The sequence below is a fragment of the Megascapheus bottae genome, chromosome 1, assembly GCF_031878675.1.
Source record: "Megascapheus bottae isolate mThoBot1 chromosome 1, mThoBot2.hap1, whole genome shotgun sequence".
Taxonomy (NCBI): domain Eukaryota; kingdom Metazoa; phylum Chordata; class Mammalia; order Rodentia; family Geomyidae; genus Megascapheus; species Megascapheus bottae.
Window position 1 is genome coordinate 94,306,631 of NC_143509.1, and position 19,029 is coordinate 94,325,659.

Sequence of the window (19,029 nt, forward strand, 5' to 3'; positions counted from 1 at the left end):
TTTCTACCAAACTACAAATGACTTTAGTGTTGCAAGCAGCATCTAGGATAATAATTTGTGTAATCACATTTTGAATTTAAAGCCAAGTGTATTGTCATGAAATCCTAGAATGGGAAAGAAAAAAAATGTAGATTCTAAAATTCTCTGAGGAACAGGCAGTGTGACCTAGTAGTAGAACCCTTGAAGCATTGGGTTCAATTCCTCAGTACCACATACACACAAAAAGCAAGAAATGATACTGTAGCTCAAGTGGTAGAGCTCTAGCTTTGAGATAAACCCAAGGACAGTGCTCAGGCCCTGAGTTCAAGCCCCAGGACTGGTAAAAAAACATTAAATTCTCTGAAATTCATTTAGTATTTGAATTCTTCAATAATTGTTCCTATACATACATTCACTTTCTAGTATTTTTAACATATTTTATTGTCGGGGTAATATATAGAGGGGTTACAGTTACATTGGCCAGATAATAGTAGGTGCATTACTTCTCACACATTGATATCCCTTCTCATATTTTTGTCCCCATCTAATCATTTTGTTTTCCAGCTTCAACTGAGTTTTCACTTCGTTACTTCCCAAGTTATAGATATTTTCTCTCCATGTACCTGAAATACATTAAGACATCCACTACCCTTTAGTTATCACATTTGTTCAATTTCCCTATTATAAAATATATAGATTTTTCCCCTCTTAATTGTATACATAATATATATAAATATTTTTCCCAAGTGATTATTTTCTTGAAAATTTCCTAGAACTTGAATTACTTTGGCCAAGCTTATGAATAACTTACACCCTTGAGTCAAATTCATCCTAAATATCTCAATAGTGTTAACTTTAAAAACTGCTAACCGAATTCATGTAAGAAAAATAGTAATTTATTTATTCTATTTATATGCTTAATCTATTTTTTTGCTACTGTTCAAAGAACTCTAGTCACTTCCTCCAATATTTTTTCCTATTTTCCTCTTGATTTATTAGAGTTCTTTTCATATTAAGTTCATATTTCTTACAAATATTTGCCATTTTTATTTATCTTTTAAGTTTTATGTTTTGCAATGCAGGAGGTCTATTATTTTCATGTTATTTTCTATGTAGAAATTCATGCAAATGTAGTTTAAATTGCTTTAAAAGCATAATCCAACATATTCCAACTGTAATTTATCTTGTTAAGATGTAGTTCAGACATAATATTACTTTATTTCCTAAGTAATTTTTCAAATACAGTTTGTTTAATGAGAAACATCTGCCTGTAGGCTTTAAGGCTTTTAAAAATCATACACTAATTTAGAAAAATAAAAGTTTTCTATAGATTTTCTAAATATCTCTTACACTGTTCTTGGCAATATCAGATTACTGAAACTGTCATGCTAAAATCTTGACTCCTTGCTGGCTATCCCCCATTGAAGTGTAAATTAATCTAGAGGAAAATGAGATACTTTGATACTATTTTCACTTTCAATTCAGAGCTTAAATGAAACATTTTCAATGCTTTCAATAAAACACACACCCATAATTCATACAAATATCTGTAAATATCTTTTCCATGTCTTGTACATTTCCTTATTTTTGCATTTGATTTGTGTATAAATTTCATTGGTGTGTATTTAAGTAATCATATGGGTTTTTCCTTTAGAATTATTATGTTATTATATGTTATTATGTTATTGTAAGTATCAAGCGAATATTAGGAATAATTCACTTACAATAAAATGGACACATTGTAAACATGGACACTTACGTATTTTGACAGATATATGAAAACTATTTACTACTTACTTTATCATTTGCAGAACCAGGAAACCATTAATTTATTTTTAGATGCCACACAAATAGAATCTCACCATGCATAATCTCTTGTAGTTATCTCTTAGAATAATGCTAATGAGATCCATTTATGAAGATTCAGTCATTGAAACTTTTTTTTGCAAAGGCCCTTGAGTTTGCCAAGGCCCTGGGTATGAGCAATGTGTCTTTTAGAAGCAATCATACTACTTTATACTCTTGCATGAGAGTTCTTGTTCCATAACTTAGCCAACATTTGGATTGTTTGGATTTTAATTTTAGGGACAAAAAGGGCATTGAATGGTGGTAGAATTATATTGGGGAAGCGTCTAATGTGCCAAGGTTGAGGACAAATATGTAGAGAAAGGACTATATACCATCAATCTTCAGCAAAATTGAAATCATATAACAAGTGATTCTTACTTAACCATATTGACTATATTTTGTTAAATTGCTTTTGTTTCCATTTTTATTAGAAGTTTAGAATTAGCCTACACACTCCAGTTTGGATATTTTTTTTTTGCTGAAATTCCAATACACTAAGCATTGTATGTGATAACCTTTCCTAGTGTTATTTCTGACCAAATTAGGCTACTGACTAATAAGATAATTATTTTAATTTTCATTATTTGATTATAGCTAAAAGTGAAAGTATTTGTGCACACCCTATTTAAATTTTACTTCATTTTTATTTATATACCTTCCTTATCCCACATTTAAAAAGTTTTCAGTTCTTGTATCTTTAAATATTTCAAGACCCACAGATTTTCTCCCTGTTATTCTAGGACTCCAAAGACACAAATATTAGATATACTGTTATTGGCCCCAAAATCTCTGAGATTCAGTCTCTCTATCTCTTTTTCTTTCTCACTCTCTCTCATCTATGCTATTAGATAATTTATATTCATACACCTTCAATCTACCCAATTCTTTTATTTTTTTTTTATTTTTTTAGTTGTGGGGCTTGAACTCTGGGCCTGGGTGCTGTCCCTGAGCTCTTCAGCTCAGGGTTAGTGCTCTACCCTTTGATCCACAGCACCACTTCTGGTTTTCTGATGGCTAATTGGAGATAAGAGTCTCACAGACTTTTTGTGCCCAGGCTGGCTTTGAACTGCAATCTTCAGATCTCAATCTTCTGTGTAGCTACAATTACAGGTGTGAGTCACCAGCACCTGGCATAATTTTTTTTGTTTTAAAAATATTTTTGTTGTACAGAGCATATACAGAGGGGTTGCCATTACATAATTCAGATCCAGCTTAACTTTTTTTGTGTTTGTTTGTTTGCCAGTCTTGGGCTTGAGCTAAGGGCCTGAGCACTGTCCTTGGACTTTCTCAAGGCTAGAGCTCTACCACTTGAGCCTCAGCACCACTTCCAGCTTTTCTCTATGCATGTGGTACCAAGGAATTGAACCCGGGTCTTCATGCATGCTAGGCAAGCACTCTACCACTAGGCCAAACTCCCGGCCCCCCAGCTTAACTTTTTAATTAAAATATCTTGGAGTACAATCCCCATTGGCAGTTCATTCTCATTGTTAAGGAGGTTGGAAATCAGAGGCTCTTGCAGAGAGAGACCTCTTTGCCCATAGCAGAAGGTTGAAAGTGTAAATTATCCCAGTTCTTGTGTGGAAAGAATGTTGCCTCATTTCCGTGGACTATGGGAAGAATAAGAGTTCTGCCTTCCCACAGCCTCCATGCTATAGCAAGATCATAGAGGATAAAGTTCTACTCCCATTGTCCATGTTAAAGTAGATCTTGGTGTTCTTCTCAAAAACAAGTAAAATTTAAGCTTATTACTCTATTGGCTTGTATTTTTCCCTGGAACTTTGACTAAAGATAGCTGGTTGGGTAGTTAGATTGATGATGATAATGATGATCATTATAGATGGATGGATGGAATGGAAAAATGGCAGGCAGGCAGACAGACAGATAGATAGATAATTAAATAATCTAAAAATGTAAGAAGAAAGTAATAAGCAGGACCAACTTTATGCAAATATGACATGTTATAATTAATAAAAGGCAAATAGTTTGTAATGAAAAATGGACTTGATGAAAGACCTTTTTTACCTCTGTAATACTTTTGTGGCTACTTCTATAATGTATAATTTTATTGTTTATTCTGCAATGAATAACTTTATTACTAATTCTGTCAGGCATGTTTTTACGTTTGTAATGAAAATGACCACACTTGTATCATGAGTATCACTAAGATGTTCAAAGTAAGTATGTTCTAAATAAAATTAACCTGTTTCTCCTCTATGTCATCTATCAGAGTATAACATCTTTTGGTAACAAGGATAAATTAAGCTTTCAAGTATATGATTATTTGAATTTAACTAGGATGGAAACAGAGGAAATGGAGTCTTGGAGTATTATCCGAGAATTATTAATGTGCTACATTTGTGTGGTGTGTGGATGAAGACAGAGAAATCTGAGTAGACATAAATCATCTCAAAAGCACAAATGTCATACAGAGGAGTTTACCAAAGACAGATGTTAGTCTTACTCAGTTTTATTTTTTTCATTTTGCCTAAGATTGAGCATTACCATAGGCAGAAGGTTTGTGTCTCACCCAAGTCCATATGTCAAAACCTGATTTCCTCAGTAAGACTTTGGGAGTTGAGTAGGTTTTGACTGCCACCAGTATAGGGAACAGGAAAGATGCAAAAGACTGTTTTTTGAGGTGCTAAGATCAAACCTAATGTTGCACACATTAAGCAAATGATCTATCACTAAACTCCATCTGTAGCCTCTACCTCAATCAAATTCTCTCCAACCATATACTTGAATATTGAAGTACACCACATTAAGATTATTTTCTTCTTCTTCTGATGACCATATAATGACATTCTACGTTTGAAATAATGGCTAAGTCTGGGGCCAGAAATTTGGCCTAGGGGTGACATGCTAGCATGCACCACAAGACCCAGGTTTGATTCCTCCATATCATATACATTGAAAAAACCGGAAGTGGTGCTGTGGATTAAGAGATAAGATTCTAGGGGCCAGGAGTTTGGCCTAGCATGCACAAAGACCGGAGTTCAATTCCTCGGTACCACATACATAGAAAAAAGCCGGAAGTGGTGCTGAGGTTCAAGTGGTAGAGCTTTATCCTCGGGAAAAGTCCAAGGACACTGCTTAGGCCCTGAGCTCAAGCCCAGGAATGGCCAAGGAAACAAAAAAAGAGATAAGATTCTAGCCTTAGAAAATCTAAGGACAGTGCTCAGGAACCTGAGCTCCAGCCCAGGACTGGCAAAATAAATAAATAAATAAATAAAATGTAAATAAAAAAGAAAAAGGAAAAAAATGGCTAAGTATGTGTGAATTAATAGAAAGGACAATCTCTCAAAAACTGGATAATAATCCTAGGATTATGCACAAAAGCCCGTCACTATCTCAAGTAAATTGTTTATTCTAAGAAAAACTCCAAAATCTGCTTTAATTTACATGAAACCTAAGTTCTGTTGAATAAGTGAATAGACTCACAATTGTATCTGATGTCACATAGAACTGAAGATGAAACTACATGTGGCTTTAGGGATCTGTTTATGGTACAGAGAATGAAATAAATTCATATCTAAGATAATCATATTCATGCTTTTTTATATTTGAAAAGCCTTCACTGAAAGCTAAATGGCAGCATCATATCTCTAAATTTGGAGGGTTTTGTTGTCTGTCTGTTGGTTTGTGTTGATACCTGTGCTTGAGCTTGGCTTTCTTGGCTGACATACCCACATTAGAACCTCTTCTTGCTGATTGTATTGGAGATGGATTTTCACCAATTCTTGGGCTGGCTCAGAGCTATAATCTTCCTGGTCCCAGCTTCTGGAGCAGCTAGGGTTACACTATTCAATGTTCTGGTGGTATGATATCATTTTGATCAATTTAATATTTAACTAATTGTAAACAATTAACATTACCTATACATTCTTGAGCTGAATTACATATCTCCAGATGTATCATACTGAAAAAAATATACCATACATAGACATTTTTAACTTTTCTCAAAGTATATATATTCTCAGTACATTGTGTATGTTCCAAATTCATGAAAAGACATGTTTTGTGCTGTGACTACAGAGTATCTCCAGGTTACAGGGATCATGTCTCCTCCTATTTTTACTGACTAGGAATTTGAGGAAGAATCAGTTGAGTAGTTCATATCATGTAAGTATGGTTACCATCTAGAATTCAGGTCCCTTCTCTCAACCAATCTCAAAAGAGAGGTTGGAAGGGTGAGTAGGAAGAAAGGTGGGGGGGAAGAGAAAGAAGGGGGAAAAAAGAGGGAGAGGGAGAGAGGGAGAGAGAGATAAAAGCTGGAGAGGAAAAGGAGGGAGGGAGGGAGGGATAGAGAACGAGAGAGAGGAATGAGGGGGAGAGAGAGAGAGAAAGAAAGAGAGAGAGGGAGGGAGGGAGGGAGGGAGGGAGGGAGGAGAGAGAGAGAGGGAGAGAGAGGAGAAACAGAGAGAGAGAGAGAGAGAGAGAGAGAGAGAGAGAGAGAGAGAGAGAGAGAGAGAGAGAGAGAGAGAGAGAGAGAGAGAGAGAGAGATCTGGTCCTCTTTCCAATCCTGCCTGTCTCCAAGCACCTCCACTCAGCTGGTGACAGTTGGTGGGCCACCTCTGCTGCCTCATTAATATTCTTCCCTTACCTTTCACCACCGGAAGGTACAGGACATTTACCAGACCACAAACTCCTTCACATGTTTTAGTCTCTATTCATGAAGACTGGGCTTTCTTACAAAATGGTAGTCGTCTGGATTCCTAAAATGGCAGCAGAGTTCCAAGAGGGAGCAACAGAGATGAGCAAGGAAGAAGACAGAGGCTCTTGAGGCTACTTAGTCAGAGGTGACTGTCAGACTTCTGCTGTGTAATAGTCACGAGAGTTGGTAACAGTGACTGCCCAGAATCCAGGGTAAAGAGAAAGAACTCTCCTCTCAATGAAGAGACACAAATAACCTGTGGTTGTCTTTCATCTATCACTAGACATAAACAAGAAGGCAAATAAATGAACTGTACGTACATATTCAGAAATTCAGAAATTCGAGTAATATCTAAAATTATTTTCTGCATTTCTAACCTATTTGAAATATATTCATGAATAGTATAAGAAAACTGCAAATCCTAAAACACTAGTATATGATATTTAATAATGTATTTCTATTAAAATGGCTTAAAAGGGAAGGATTGCAATAGTAAAGAAAGTTCTAAAATGAAGAGAAAATGTCAAACCTTAAATGGACCTTCCAATTTCTTCATTCATGAGGTTAGTTCTTCGTTTATCCATTCATCCAACAAATATTTCTTGATGTCCCATTTTCAGGATAAGTTTTTTTTTTTATTAAGACAAGAGACTAACAACTAAGTGACAAATTTTGTTTTACTTCATGGTCTTACAGCTTAGTATTACAAATAACTCTCACTGTAAAATGATCCAACCTGAGTTTTGATCATGAGGAGCACCAGTCTACAATTATGGAATTATATGAGAAGATGAGTATACTATAAAATAATCAAATAAAACATGGATATATTCCATTATTCAATCATATAAACCCAGTTTGAGGTTTTGTTACACCTCTTGTTCATTCTAAATCTTTAGGCCAATGACGAATCCATGTATTATCAAAAACAGCTGGTTCCCAGCACACAGGACAGTTACAGCTACTCCCTCACTTCTCATGGGAAGGTCTTCGTACTGCCCAGCTCCAGTTCCAAGAAAACACGAGCCTCTTAAAACGAAGTCGAAAATCTAGTGGCTTGCAAGTCAGCTGGCACGGTTTCTGCATTTTTAAGCAGGCTTGGATATCGGAGAGAGCTTATTGTTCAGTCTATAACTGACCTCTCTGAGCCAAGTTCAGAGCAGTGTGAGTTATCAAATCTGACAGCCTTTTGGCAAAGCTTTGAAGGCACTCAGGCCGGGCTCCATTCCAGGCTCAGCTGGAATCAATTAGGATTAATGCTAGTTCTTGCAAAAGTTAGTTTCTACTATGCTTTTTTAAAGTAGGTAAGTGTGCAACAATGCAACTTATAGCTTACCTGTCCACCATTGTCTGTCCATTATAAAGAAAAATAAGATCCATGGAAAAGCCAAAATGCTCTGAGAAGTGCAGAAAAATAAAGAGTACAAAAAGTACCAGGCAGTTTGAAGATTCCTTTCTCTCCAACTTAGTCTAGGATATAATAAAATGAATATTTTTTAAATATATTATTTAATGCAAATCTAAACACCCACAGCAAAAGCAATATTTTAAAAGTCTGGTCAAAACAAACCACACACAGTCATGTGTGTGTGCACATGCATGCTCATGTGTACACACACACACAACACACATGTATTTACACAGGAAGATTTTGATAGGCTCTACAATCACAAGTCAGGTAATGAGTACATTTCCTTGCATATAGCTTCTTCTGTTCCCAAGATCTTTCCCAGTCCTTTCCTTTTATCTCCATCAACGAGTTGTAAAGCTGACTTTCAAAGTAGTGTCCAGTGAGCTCCAGTGCTGCATTTTCCACCCTTTTTAAGTCCTGTACAGAAAAAGAAGACTGCATTCAATAATGTTATTCATGTGAACTAAGTATTATTTTTATGAGGTATTTCTCATTATGTATCCAGTGGTTAAGGAAATATAGTCATTTTAGGTTTGTGGTGCATTTACAAGATTTTTCTTTTCAGTACTTATTAGTTGCTACAAGAATCATCAAGTTATAACAGTACGTCTTTAATGATTCCATAGCTCTAATTATACACATACAATGTATATATATATATATATACAGATATTGAGATATTGTGTGTGTGTGTGTGTGTGTGTGTGTGTGTGTGTGTGTATACACGCGCAGTACATGTGCATGGTCCTAGGGCTTTCACTCAGGGCTCAGGGCCTAGGCATTTTCCCTGAGCTTTTTGCCTCAAAGCTAGGCCTCTACTATTTGAGTTTTTAAAAGAAAATTTTATTGTTAATAATATCTTTACTTCTTTTCCTTATTTACTGTTAAAATTATTTAAAGTACATTCCATAGCAAGCATTTTCATCTGTCACAATAATTTATCTGTTCATATAACCCCTCCCATCCCAGGAAAAAACTTTATCCACAGTTCAAATGGCTTTGTTGACTTAAAGTTCAACATAGCCAAAAGTGTACAAAGATTGTGGGAAAATAATGCTTAATAATGCCTTCAAACATTGACCACTGATCACTGAAAAAGTTTAGAGCAACTAGTTGTAGCATCTGTGAACTTCCTGCTTACCAGGACTGATCTGACTGACCAGGTGATGTCCCTTCTTCATTCACTTCCTTCTCCCTGCTGGGAGACAGGAATGATGGACACAGGCCTGGGGCCTATCTTGTCAAGCAAGGATATAAACTCTCTAAACTGGTGCTCAAAGTCAAGAAGCCCAGTTCACTCATGTTCTCCTTTAGGGTATCTCCCTTCATAGTTGAGCACATTATAGGTTCATGTCTATAATCCCCACCAAACGAAAATCAGAGATTGATGATTATTCAAAGTTAGCTCAGGAAAAATTTGTTAGCAAAAATCTGGTCTTGATGGTCCCTCACGTTATGGTTCACCCTTGCATTTCCAGACACATAAGAGTCAACAGAGAAAAGGATTTTACTCAGGGTGTTGATCTGAGGCAAAAAAATACAAGACTCCATCTGAAAAGTAATCTAACACCAAGACAGTTGGAGTTGTAGCTAAAGAAGAACTGTGTTTATTTGAAAATGTCAAGACCTTGAGTTCTAATATAAAAACCTATAAAATAATAATCATTGTTATTATTGTTATTACTATATCTCTTTAAATGTGTAAAGATAAGCATAGTCTCTAAATGAGAGCATGATTAAACTAAGAATAGAGGTGCTATGTAAACTGTCTAGCTCAACTTGAAAATTAATGTAATCATCAGAGTTGATACTGAATTTTTAAGAACTACTAATTCCGGGTGGGGGTAGGGAATCAGGGACAAAAATATAAGAAGGGGTATCAATGTGAGAGAAGTAATGCACCTACTACCTGATGAATGTAACTATAACCCTTCTATATATTATCCTAACAATAAAAGAACTACTAATGCAATTATTTTAATATTTCAAAAACATTTAGTACAATGGGCATAGATCCATGTGGCACAATACATGAGCTGATAAGTAAATGCTGACATGCATTTTATCTTTTCATTGCAGAATATTTGCATTTAGTCTTAAAAATAGTCTTAAAATATGTTGTCACTGTATGATATACAGAAGACACTAAAATGCAAAGTTTGGTATCAAATGCTAATGGGTTAAAAAATTAATGAGAAGATCTCAATACAAATTTAACCAAGAAGTAATGTTCTAAGACATTATTCCTAGAAAGTGAGTGATCTTAGAGGCTGCCAAAGCAAGAAAAAGAGAACTGATTCCAGACCAGTCTCTTCAGGGAGACATTAGTGGATAGCTAGGGGATTCTTTCCATCATTATATGCCTAGAGAAAGAAAGAATAAATGGAAGGATCATCTTGAGAAAGACCTAAAGAGGTAGAGGGGAGAACAAAGTTCTAGAAGCTTTCATTTTCCCCAAAGATTGCAAAAACCTTCAAATCATTACTACTGCCTGAGTACTGAAATTTGACTATGAATCAAGGTGCAGGAGAGAACCCTCACTCTTGCCTACATTCTTTTGGATTAACTCACTCAAATGGCCAGAATTAACTAAGCTGGGCCATACCCAACTTTATAAGAGGCAAGATAGAACAGACACTCTGAGCATAGAAGAAAGGCGATTTGTTCATGTAGACAAAACATCCCTTTCAAAAAGACCGTCAACGTTAAGTCAATTTGCTACAGTGCAAAATTTTATTAACCATAAAGCATCTTAGGTAAGCTGATTAGAATGATGATTTGTTCATCTGATCATCTGGCAAAATAAAAGCATGTTTGTGTGATGGCACAAAAGGGATAGACTATGTATGTATACTATGTATTTATTATATCCACGTATGATTGATATCTACCTATTCAGGAAGAATAATTACAATTTGTGTTTTATAGGTATAATTTTGCTTGCTCAATATAGAGCATTTCCCAAAGACTGTCCAGGACAAAAGTTACCATCCCATAAAGGCCCGCTAGCCCCAGCCAACTAAATCTGCCATCTTAATCTTTCCAGAGAATGAGCAAATAGCTGGAGAAAAAGATCTCTCAGAAAAAAATGGCTAGTAAAGAACATAGTTTTTTCTGGTAGTCATGTGTCCAAGAAGCCAGGCTTTTGGTCAGGGGTCTTTCCCCAGGAACTCTTGCTAGACCTGGTGCAGACTGAAGGGAAGCACTGCTGTCTGCTTTCTCCAGAGAATTCTGTTCAACACCCAGGACGTCATCAGGGAGGTGTTTTGCTATTCATCACCGAATTTGCCATGGTTATTTGTTGTCATACATTTAAGCTCTCAGTGGTTTCACAATATAATGCTTGGGATTTATACTCCGTGTGTTATTTTCCCTTCTACTTGAGGGTTTTGTAGTTTAATTACATGTGAGGGTTTTGTTTGTATTTGTATTTTCATCATCAAATGGTGGTTCAAGAGTCTACAGTTTGACAGTTACACTTATACATCCTGTGCACATTGATCAGTCACACGTGCATCCTCCCTCATTTCTGACTCACCCTTCATCCCCAAGTTATTTCTAGTTTCAAAATGCTTTTTTAAACCTTTGTACACTGAGTATTGTGACTGCTTTCATTCCTCATTCCTTTCTCCATTCTTCCACCTCCTTCCTACTATGTCCCTTCCATTCAACCACATTGCTTTTTTTTCTGATGATCATTTGTTAAATTTTAGTTGTTCCTGCAGTTGTTTTACTGCTCTAAATACTGTTCTTTAGTAAAGTTGGTTGGATGGATGTCATACCTCTGTGTGTATTTACATGTAGTATGCATTTGCTTATGCCTCTGTGTGTTTACATACATTTAAGGTCTAAAATCCACATTTAAAAAAATAATTTGCTCCCTTTGTAAAGTATTTGGACTGTTTGCATACTTGCCATTTTGAACAAGAAGTCAATGAACATGAGTATAGAGGAGGCTTTGCTGTGTCCTGTCAGATAGGCCTGGAGAGAAATAACCAGGGGTGGTATCACTGGAGCACAGGAGAGTGCTACGTTAAGGTTTTGGGGCAATTTACATACACTTTTCCATAGTGGTTGCACTAATTTATATTCCACCAGCACCATATTAGGGTCCTTTCTTTCAGGAATCCTCACGAGCATTTGCTGTTGTTCTATCTTCGTAATTGCAATTCTGTTTCAAGGGAAATGGAATCTTAATGTTCTTTTGATTGGCATTGTCTTCAAAGCTGGAATATTGATAATGTCTTTATATATTTATTGGCCATATGTACTTCTTTGAAAATTGTCTGTTTGGGTTGGGATTGAGAGGAATGGATGGGGTTACATCAAACAAGATGTACTATACTTACCTGATTTGGGAAGGGGAAGGGAGATCACAGAAATGGTGGGACACAACAAATCAAAGGAAGTCTGGATAAATGGGACTGCATTAAACTGCAGAACTTCTGTATGGCTAAAGACATAACTAGCCAATCAACTAGAAGGCCTACAGAGTAGAAGAAGATCTTCACTAACCATACAACAGACAAAGGCCTTGTATCTAAAATATATCAACAGCTCAAAAAATTGAATCACTCCAAAACTAATCTCTATAGAAACAACCATCCCATTAAAAGATGGGACAAAGACTTAAAGAGAGTCTTCTCTGAAGAAGAAATAAGAATGGCCTATAGATACATGAAGAATTGCTCGACATCTCTGGCCATAAAAGAAATGCAAATCCAAACCACTCTAAGGTTACAATGGCCATGATCAAGAAATCTAATAACAACAGATGCTGGTGGGGATGTGGCCAGGAGGGATCACTACTACACTGTTGGTAGGAATTAAAACTCATTCAACCACTATGGAAAGCAGAATGGCAGTTCCTCAAAAGACTAAACATGGAGCTTCCCTATGACCCAGCAATTCCACTACTTGGCATTTCCCCAATCCTCCAGAAACAAGGACATACTAAGTCCACTAGCACAACAATTTTCATTGCAGCACTATTTACCATAGCAAAGCTATGGAACCAACCCAGATGTCCCTTAGTTGATGAGTGGATCAACAAGATGTGGTATTTAGACACAATGGAATTCTATGCTGCTATCAGATAGAATGACATAGCCCCATTTGTAAGGAAATAAAAAGACTTAGAAAAAATCATACTAAATGAAGTAAGCCAGACTCAAAGGAACATAGGCTCAATGGTTTTCCTCATTTGTCATACTCAGTTGAATCCTTGGGCTCTCCTAGGAGAGATTTACAGTAGAGCAAAACCTAGATACATAAGGCTATATAGTATGACGCTAAATGAAAGGACCTCCAGGATTTAGAAACAAAAGCCATATAATGAATGATGGTTGTCCTTAATGTACTATGTGATTTCTCATCTCTTTTGCTGTCCCTTAGTTATCTCATATTGTTACAGCATTTTACCTTGTGATCTGATATATTGTATATGTGTTTATCTGGTTAATTGAAATAGGATAAGGAAGGGGAGAAAACAAAATGAGGGGCTGGAGTGAGGGAGAGGGAAATAGGGACCAAAACATGAGAAAAGGTATCAATGTTTGTGAAGTAATGCACCTTCTATTTGGTGAATATAACGTAACCCTTCTATTAATTACAATAAAATATATGAAAAAAGAGGTGACACATAAAAGGACTTAACACAGTGCCCGGTACAAGTAAGTTCCGCAAAGAAAAATATATATTTTAAATTTACAAATACAAATGTACAAGTAATATGCATATTTATAACTACAAAAAAAGAAATGGTGGGACAAAGGGCTAACCAATTCAGCAGTGATATTTGCTAGATATTATGGTGGAAATAAACTGTACAACTTTGCCAAGGGGCTCAGCAGGGGAAACATGGGAGAAATTAAGGATGGGCTAATACTCTTCAAAAAGACATATACTCAATACCTGACTTACATATCTGTGATCCTTCTTCACGATCACCTTCACAATAAAATTTAAATTCATTAAGAAAAAAAAGATGCATTGAAATTGTAAACTGATTTTGTTGAATAACAAATGCCTCTGTACAACTACTGATTGATATTTAAATTATATTGAAAAAAGAACTGTATGTGTAACTCCTTTGTCTGTTCCTGAATTTGGTTGTTGACTCTATGGGGGTTTAGTTTTTGAGTTCCTTATACATTCTGGTTAGACATGTTAGACAAATAGCTGGCAAAGATCTCCTATACCACAGGCTTTCTTTCACTGTGAAGAAGCTTTTAAGATCTATGTGATATGATTTTTTATTTTTTTCCTACTGAGTTTCTCTTAATATATTTTACTTTCTTTAAATAATTATACAAAGGAGATGCCATCTAACAGTGTAGTTTATGCATTCTTGATCAGTGTTACCCCTTTTAACACTCTCACCCACTACTCCCAAACAAACCCTTCTCTCTCTTTTCTTCATTTTTAGACTATATATTGAAGTTTTTGTCAATTAACAAAGCAATTTATGTATTCAATACATCTAGAAGTAAGCACACTTTGTTGTCCCCAAATGCTTATAAATGAAGTAGCTGCAGTATAATAAACTCTATGGAGGGGGCAACATAATATAATTATTTTAGAAAAACTGAATTAAAGCCCAACAATATAAGTACCAAGAAATGGGTACTTGCAAGAGTGGGAGGGGAAGGGAGAGGAGAAGAAGAATGAATGGGAGAAATGAGTAGAATCCAGACAAGAATGCATTGTGTATGCCACAGAACTGAGAAAAATAAGGGAAAGAGGATGGGTTGACGTGGGATGAAGATGTTTAAAGGATCACACTGATCAAGATCCACTGAGATTTTTTTAAAAAGAGAGAATGTAGATTAAAATATAGATAAGAGCAATAAATGGGCACCTGTAATCCTTACCTACTCAAGAGGCTGAGATCTGAGGATCAGCAGTTCAAAGACAGCCCAAGCATAAAAGTCCTTATGACTCTTTTTCCAATTAACCACTAAAAAATTGGAAGTGGCACTGTGGCTCCAGGGTTAGGGCAGTAGCCTATCCTGGACATCACCGAGGCCCAGAATTCAAGCCACACAACCAAAAAAATTGAAAAAAAAAAAGAGCAAAAAAAAATAATAAACTAAATGTTCCTTGAAGTTATTTATTTTGCTTTTATTGCTACTATGCCTCATGCTCTTTTTCCTTATGGCTGGCACTCTACCCAATTGAGCTATTACTCCACAGTTTTTACATATAAAGTTCTATTAATAAAAAGACACTTAATTTGATTGTTGTGTTGCAATGAAGGTTGAATTTTTAACATAACCACATTAACACATCAGTAACTTTTGAAATTTTCTGAAATCGAACAAAATTACAAAGACATAAAATATAGGACACCAATATACCAGGGTACTTCATTTGTTATTCCAAATATCCAAGTTTGAGTCCAGTGATGGTTCATTTGTTTTTAACATTTGCTAGGTTGATGCCCTGCCACTGAGCCACGTCTTTCACTGGTTATTTTAGGATAAGTTCTCTTTTCCTTCCTATGTCCACATCTCAGCCTCAACTCTGCTCCCTTAGGTTTTTTTTAGTTGCTAGAATTGTAGACATTATGCACCACATCCAATTTCCCTCACTAGAAATCAGCATTTCATGTACTTTCAGATTACAAATGCGTACCACCCTGTCTAGTTACAGATTGAGATGGGGTCAAGCAAACTTTCTTTTTTGGCAGTCCTGGGGACTGGACTCAGGGCCTGAGCTCTGTCCCTGGGCTTACTCAAGGCTATAGCCCTACCTCTTGAGCCACATCACCATTTCCGCCTTTTTCTATATATGTGGTATTAAGGAATTGAACCCAGGTCTTCGTGCATGCTAGGCAAGCACTCTAGCACTAGGCCAAACTCCCAGCCCTCTAGCAAACTTTTCTGGGTTGACTGTCTACAAACTGTGATTCTTCTGATTGCTCTCTCCCAAGTCGCTAGAATGATAGATGTGAAACTAGTTTAATTCCAGAATTTTTAAAAGAAAGCTTTCTGACAATAAATCAATCTTTTCTATCACTTTTATTCCATGAAGAGATCTTGAAAGCATGAAGGGACTTCCATATTTCTTTATCTCTTCAGGAGATTTAAAATATAGTAATTCTCAAGCTAAATATTGAAAGATCAAAAATTTCTATTTGCCTGAATGGAAAATACGTAAGCAAGAAAATTATTATAATAATAAACACGTGGCAATTTTGAAGACTCAATCTTAAAACTTCCCAAACTAGCTCTTTTATATGAATTGCTGATGGAATACAGACTACACTAAAATGTACATTCAGCTTTCTGTGTCATTGCCTTTTTCTTCCTCTTCTTTGACTGGGTAATATGGAAGCTTTTCCAGACATCACTATCATTTGTCCTGCTTTGATGTTGGCACAGGTTTTGTCTCATATTTAGATTGTTCGTGGACTATTGAGTCTTCTGCAATATCAGTTCCCATGACCAACCCTTGACTCAAGTAATCTCAAGGTTTTAACTATAATAACCTGGAACATTTTTCACATAAAAGGATCTACTTTGATGTCAAGAGAGGGGATTATTTTAGGTGTCTGTGTCTTATCCGACTGATAGTAAAGGGTAGTCATAAAGAACATAGGGAATAAATAACAGCCTCTATTATGGCACTTTGTATAACTATGAAACAAATGATCAAAAGAAAAGACTAGATAGACGATGGCACAAGAGGATGCCAGAATGTTTTGATCTCCTCAGCTGACAATGTCAAATTACAAAGGAAACTCTAAATGGGAACTAGTGGCTCGCTACTCAGGAGGCTGATATCTTAAGATCATAGTTCAAAGTCAGCTGGGGAGAAAGCTCATGAGACTGTTATCTCCAATTAAACACCAAAAAGCCAATAATGGCCTATGACTCAAATTGTTGTGCTATCCTTAAGCACTCAGGCCTAGAATTTAAGCCCAGGACTGAAAAGAAAAAATAAAAGCAACTTTGTCCAACAATATTAATTGTCTATGAGCCCACAACAGTGACACTAACTCATAGCTCACCATAATCATGGTCAGTGTAATGAATCTTTGAAAACACTGATAAAAACCTCAAAAATTATTTTCAAAGTTTAAAAGTTTATGTTTTGGAATTATGGTATTAAAAATGAGTAAAAGAGTACCAGATTCCATTTTTTAGGGAAAAAATGAGATCATGCCAAGAACTGTCAAACTTAAGTGAAGAGATTGGAAAAAGAAAATGAGAACAAATGAAACTTTCTGAAAGTTTCTGTTGATTGGAGCATCAATTCTTTATTGTAATCAGTATCTTCTTAGCATATTAATTATTTATTAAATTTGATACTTTACTTCTGATGACTATAATTCTTTTTTAATTGTATTTTATTGCCAGGATAACATAGAGAGGGTTATAGTTATATTCATCAAGTGGTGGGTACACCACTTGATGAACATTGATAACCCTTGTTATTTTTGTCCCATTTTCCCTCTCCCTCCATCTTCCCCATAATTCTTACTTTACAAATTTGGTAAGTGCCTATTACCAACTAATAATTGGTCATCAGCATGTATCCTATGTATCCTGGTATTAAATAAAAAAATAGACCTCTACACCATGACTCTCTAACTAAAACCATTTTTTATTATTTTTGCCAGTCGTGGGCTTGAGATCAGGTCCTGAGCACTGTCCTTGGATTTTCTCAAGGTTAGAGCTCTACCACTTGAGTCTCAGCACCATTTCTGGCTTTTTTCTATGTATGTGGTACCAAGGAATCGAACCCGGGTCTTTGTGCATGTTAGGCAAGCACTCTACCACTAGACCAAACTCCCAGCCCCTAAAACCAAATTTTTAATTATAATTTATAATAGGAAATAGTTCAGTTGAGCTAGTAGTTACAATCATTTATAAAACGCCACTAGATTATATCAGTGAGGTGATAAATTGTCCTATGAGCCAGATTCTAGAATTACTTAAGTAAAATACAGTGAACAATATGGTATACATAGTGCTGGAATTAGCTGTGTCAGTATATAATTTCTATCAGAATCCTATTGACTATCACTTAGTCATACACTTTCTCTGATTCCTAGAGAGTAAATGGATAAATAGTCCTATCCAAATTTTAAATTATATCCTAATAGTTTTTCTTTCTTTAATCATACCTGCTATCTGGTACAAATGTACTGAAATTCTGGAAATTCAAAACTCTAAGAGCCACTGAATATGTGATTGCACAGTTATGCTCAAGGTCTTCTGAAAAACGAAGTTGCTCTGATGGATTAGGTATAAAATATCCCCAAAGTTTCCCATGCTGAAGGTGAGTTCTCATCAGAGTCAAAAGGAGTTTGGGTCAAAAAGGCATCCACCCATTACTCCATTGATGAGTTTATAGTTGAATGGGTCCACAGCAGTAGAGCCTTATCAAAGGTTGTAGGTCCCTGGGTAGGCCTTGACACCTTGTTACAGACTCTCCTTTGTTACTTTCCTCTTCTGCCACATATTCGCCCTGCTGTTTTTCTCCCTCAACACAGTCCTAAAATGGAGCTGGTTAAACATGGATTTAAACTGTGAAACAACAATAATCCAAAATAAAGCTTTCTTCCTTCATATCTGTCAGGTATTTTGTCACAGGGACAGAAAGTGAACAGGGCTATATTCTGTTTGGATAATTAGAACATTCCTTTTTATTTATTTATTTTTTCATATATTTTTATTGTAATTAATAGAAGGGTTACATTATATTCGCCAGATAGAAGGTGCATTAATTCACATACATTGATACCCTTTCTCATGTCTTGGTCCCCATTTCCCTCCCCCCCACCCCTACCCATCTTGTTTTCCCCCTTCCCTATCCAATTTCAAATAACCAAATACAAATATATCCAATATATCAGATAAAAAGTGAGATAGTGTAACCATATGAGATAAGCAAGGGACAGCAAAAGAGATGAGAGATAACATAGTACATTAAGGACAACAATCACTCATTATATGGCTTTTGTTTCTATATCCTAGAGGTCCTTTCACTTAGTGTAATACTGTATGGCCTTATGTATCTAGGTTTTGCTCTATTGCAAATCTCTGTTAGGAGAGCCCAAGGTTTCGACTGATTTTTTGTAGTCCTTTTTATTTTTATTTCCTTTTAGCTGCCAAATCAACATAACCA

General features: G+C 35.9%; 1 long non-coding RNA gene across 5 annotated transcripts in view; it reads right to left on the reverse strand.

Annotated features, from left to right (window-relative positions):
- LOC150069601 (uncharacterized) overlaps positions 1-19,029 on the reverse strand; it is a 68,489-nt gene that overhangs the window by 26,098 nt on the left and 23,362 nt on the right. For 4 of the 5 annotated variants that reach the window (XR_016535571.1, XR_016535570.1, XR_016535566.1 and 1 more), the window contains exons 2-3: positions 8,172-8,310; positions 7,819-7,952 (exon numbers count right to left, since the gene is read on the reverse strand). This is a non-coding gene — a long non-coding RNA (uncharacterized LOC150069601). Of the gene's footprint in view, positions 1-440; positions 603-7,818; positions 7,953-8,171; positions 8,311-19,029 lie in introns of those variants that run through there. The other variant, XR_016535569.1, reaches the window with a different exon arrangement.